The sequence below is a fragment of the Dipodomys spectabilis genome, unplaced genomic scaffold, assembly GCF_019054845.1.
Source record: "Dipodomys spectabilis isolate Male_0828 unplaced genomic scaffold, ASM1905484v1 ptg000567l, whole genome shotgun sequence".
NCBI lineage: Eukaryota > Metazoa > Chordata > Mammalia > Rodentia > Heteromyidae > Dipodomys > Dipodomys spectabilis.
The window spans coordinates 3,126,398-3,131,471 of record NW_024871244.1 but is presented as its reverse complement, the minus strand read 5'-3'; positions in this window follow the sequence as shown (position 1 = coordinate 3,131,471).

Below are 5,074 nucleotides of genomic sequence, written 5' to 3'. Positions count from 1 at the left end.
CTGTGACACCACAATTTAACCCTTAGAATATACTATTCCTTCGGGGAAAGAGATACAGACCCATGAGAAGCTTATGTGTGTTTGTTTGTGTGCTTGTGTGTGTGTGTGTGTATTCGTGAACTGGTCTTGATGATTTATTTTGTACTGAGGGTGAATCTTCCTGATGATTCTGCATTCTAATTCCTTTCACTGAAAAAGAAATTGTTCTCTGCGTGCTAGTGGCTCACAACTGTAATCCTAGCTCTTCAGAATGCTGAGATTTTGAGATAACACTGTTAAGCCAGGTGAGTCAAGAAAAGTCCATGGCAGGCTTATGTCCACTTAATCACCAAATATATCAGAAGAAGAGCTGTGGCTTAAGTAATAGAGTAATATTCTCGAGGAAAAAATAGGAATAGCACCTAGGCTCTTATCAAGGTTAAGGACCAGCACCCATACAAAATCTACAGGTAACACTTGTGCTATTACAATGAGCTCTTGTGCTATTTAAAGTCACAATTATGTCTAATGGATTATCTGTACAGGACAGTTGCAGTAAAATTCTTGTATTTCTTCATAAGATATGTTCTCTCTGGACCATCTTTATGCTCCATTATTGTCTCTGCAATGATGTCTTGATTTTGAAATAGAGGAAAAATTCAGTGATGAATTTGTTCTCTGCATCCCTCTCTCATCCATTATTAACATATTCTCTCTTTTTATTTTTTGACAATCCTGGGGCAGGAACTCAGGGCCTGGGCACTGTCACTGAGCTTCTTCTTTGCACAAGGCTAGCACCCTATGACTTGAGCCACAGTGCCACTTATGGCTTTTTCTTTTTATGTGGTACTGAGTAATTAAACCCAGAGATTCATGCATGCTGGACAAACACTCTACCACTAAACCACATTCTCAGCCACATAATCTCTTTTTAAAATATATCTGTCATGTTTACCTCTGTCCCATCTCTAAAGTCACTGCCACTGCTCTTGAATCTATCCTCAGTTTTACTCCTAACTGCCTTTCATTCCCTATAACTGCTGAATTGTTTTCCACTCCACCAAAGGAACTATCTTTCCTTTTCTTAAATTTCACAATTCATTGGCTAAAAATCAAAGAATAACTCAACATTAGCAGTGTCTGAAATTGAGGACACTTAGAATACTAAATAGCTTTTTCTACGTAGGTTTTAAGCCGTGGGGCTTCAACTCTGGGCCTGGGCGCTGTCCATCAGCTCTTCAGCTCAAGACGAGTGCTCCACCACTTGAGCCACAGTGCCATTTCCAGTTTTCTAAGTGGTTTATGGGAGATAGTAGTCTCTCAGCCTTTCTTGCCATGGCTGGCTTTGAACCGGGAGCCTCAGATCTCATCCTCCAGAGTAGCTAGGATAACAGGAATGAGCCACCGCTGCCCAGCTAATAATAGGTTTTTATGTGTATCAGGTGATACACAACAAGTCAGAACCTTGGGATATCTTTTATCTTCCAGTCTGGGAAGGATCTAACCCCACAATATGCCCTGCTAGACAACAAAATTAAAGAGATTCTACAAATGTAATTAGTTCCCACAGGATTTGGGTGTGAGTTACTTCCAAGGAGTGAGTGCAAAATAAGGCCTTTCTAGAAGTCAGTGACGCCAACAGAATGAATCAAACAATAAGGAGAATATGTTTGTCAATAAAGTATGGAGGTGTCTAGGAGCTGACAAAAGTGGTTGTATGATAGGGGACCAGAAACACAGACTCACAACCACAGAACCTAAAGCATACCAGGCATCCCTTAAGCTTGGAAGAGATCCCTACATTCCATGAGAGACTATAGCCTGGTAGCCCCTGGTAGAAAGTGAGCAGCTGCTAGAGACAAACTACACCCAAGCTACCAAACTTATGTCCTACTATTGTTGGTATTTAATGGACAAACAAATTCATTTGTGGTAATTTGCCACATATCATGACTAAATGAATGCATCTCTCAGAATACCATAGAACCTAAAGCATACAAGGCATCCCTTAAGCTTGGAAGAGATCCATACATTCCATGAGAGACTATAGCCTGGTGGCCCATGGTAGAAAGTGAGCAGCTGCTAGAGACAAACTACACCCAAGCTACCAAAGTTATGTCCTACTATTGTTGGTATTTAATGGAAAAACAAATACATTTGTGGTGATTTGCCACATGTCATGACTAAATGAATGCATTTCTCAGAGTACTGGTGCCTCACACCTGTAATCCCAGCTACATAGGAGGCAGAGATCTGAGGATCCAGATTCGAAGAGATCTCAAGCAGCAAGCAGCAATATCTGTGATATTCATATTGCCAATTAAAAGCAAAAATACTGGAAATGGTAGTATGGATTAAGTAGTATGGCACCAGCCTTAAGGGAAAAGCTAAGTAAAACACAAGACCCTAAGTTGAAACTCCAATACCAGCACATACACAAAAAAGAATGGAAAAATGAGAGCAATTATTGAAGACCATTTGGTATTTTCTCTGCTCTGTGTAAAACTCTAACATCTCTCACACTTTTTCTTGTGCTTGAAGAAATTTATTAAAATCTATAACACCACCTTAATGATATCTAACTACACAACTACACAAACATGTTGGTCACACACTTTTCAATATAGCATATTGTAATTGTTACTGCAAACAAAGTACCTTTCCTACTAATTTAATCTAATTAATCTCAGAAACTAGATTTGTGTATTGATACTTCTCACAATACTTTATCTGAAACCAAACTTAAACTTTGTAACTCATCAAAAGGGAAAACTTATACTGTATCTTCAGGTATATTCCTTTCTGCCACTTTTCCTACAAATGAAAATTAATTGATTCCAGCACTTAAAAATCCTACAACCCAAATTAATAGAAGACTCTGATTAAAACAAAAAAACTTTAAAGTGTTTTCAATTTCTGTTTAATTTGGACAAAGTACTTAAATATATCTTTGGACTTCCATAAAGAAATCATATCCAAAACTTCATCTATACCATATAAATAAGTTCCCTAAAGGCTGTCTATAAATTCACATAGATGTTGCTCAATTCACTAGAGCAAAAGAACTATAAATTCTGACTTACATCTATAAACATCCCAGGACAATTTCTAGATCATTCCATTTTTCTCAGAACAATGAAGGCTGCCAAGAAACTCACTAATGGTGAGAGGAGAAAAAAGAGCAAGTTTTCAATGGCTGATATTTTACAAAAGACTTATTTGCATGTGGGCACTCACAGAAAGCTATACAATGTTCAGCTTTACGTGGAAAAAAAAAGGAACTCACCCTACAGAGAGAGAAAAACCCTTGGCAGGAGAAAGATAGACTGAAGAATTACCTGAATGAATGTCTTCTCATATATTTCCCTCCATGTGCTTCATGGAGTTTTCTCTGGGACTCAATGCTCAATAAGGCAGACCTCAGTCATCCCAGCAAAAGCACAGACAGCCAAGACTCAGGTAACAGCCATTTCTTTGCTCTCCCTGTGGAAACATCACCAACCGAATGAAAAATAAAGCAAAGTGGATTTCAGGGGCACATAAAGAGAACCATAGTTCTTTGGGGACAAAGAAAACATGTGTGTTTGTGTGTGTGTGTGTGTGTGTGTGTGTGTGTGTGTGTGTGTGTTTGTGCTTGTGTGCTTGTGTGTGCTTGTGTGTTGGTACTGGTTCTTAAAATCAGGACTTGGGAACTATCCTTTAGGAACTACACATTACTACACTTTAGCTTATTTGCGCAATCCTGGTGCTCTACCACTTGAGCCACACTCAACTTTTGGCTTTTTAGTCATTAATTGAACACAAGAGCAAGAAAATCTCTCCTGACCAGGATGGATTTGAACCTTTATCCTCAGATCTCAGCCTCCTGATTAGCCTGAATCACAGGAATGTGCGCCATCAATGCTGGCATTAGTGACAGACCAATGTACTGATTTCAACCCCAATACCAGCACAAAAACTGAAACCAAAATCATACTTCATAGCCTATAAATATACTGATAGCATATGAAACCAATATAATGAAATGTGGAGAAATGTGAAGGACATCAGAAAATTATTATTATTATTATTAGCTTTTCTAATTCTTAAAAACCTAAAATTATTTATAATTTTAAAAACCTAAAATTATTTATTTATAAAATGTAAACTGACTACAGAAGGCCCTTGTACAAGGTGTATGTCTCAAATGAGATAGCAGATGAGGACAAACAGAAAATGCTAAGGAAAACAAATAATTTTAGAATTCAGTGATTATTACACAGAAAATATACTTGAGCATCTGTACTTTGAAACTGTTTCAAGTAAGCTACAGTAATGACAAAAACTACTCTTCTTCTCATTAATACTCCTCATGAAAAGAGGTTTACTTTATTCCCTTTATCTAGGAATGCTATGAATATTTGATTCACTTTTCCCAAAATGACACTAAAGAGACTCAGTCTTTCCACAAATACAAATTTTATATCTTAACACTTAAATCAAGTATATCAGGAATATTCTTTGGGTTGGGAGTATTATAACAACTTTTATTTGTTCTTTTACCTTTGATGCCAGGGGGTGTGTGTATTTTCACAAAAGAGGAGAGGAAAACACTCAATAGATCACCTGAAGGCTGAAATCTGAGGATCATGGTTGAAAACCAGGTCAGGCAGGCAAAAAAGAGACTCTTACCTCCAACAGAAAACCAAAAAGCTGGAAGATGTGGCTCAAGTGAGAAGGTGCCAACCTTGAGCAAGCAAAAACAAAAGGAGGGGTGGGGACAGAGGACAGCATCCAGGGCCAAACTTCATATTCAAAGACAATCTCACATATACACAAATAAATCTGACAACAATTCAGTTAACATCATCTGAACTGCCTAATGAGAAGTATGCATGCGAATTTAAAAATATTTCTATTTTTAAGAAACACATTTAAGGAGTTCTGGGAAGATGGGGGAGGAGAACCTGGAGGATAAACAAGCTCTCACATAGGAAGCAGTTTTAGTGTTCTAGTGAACACTCGTAGGCCAGAGAATTTCACCAAGTGTGCCATTACAATACAGAGAGTTTGGCCAGAGAGGGAAAATCCAGACAAGGAGACAGATTTGAGCACT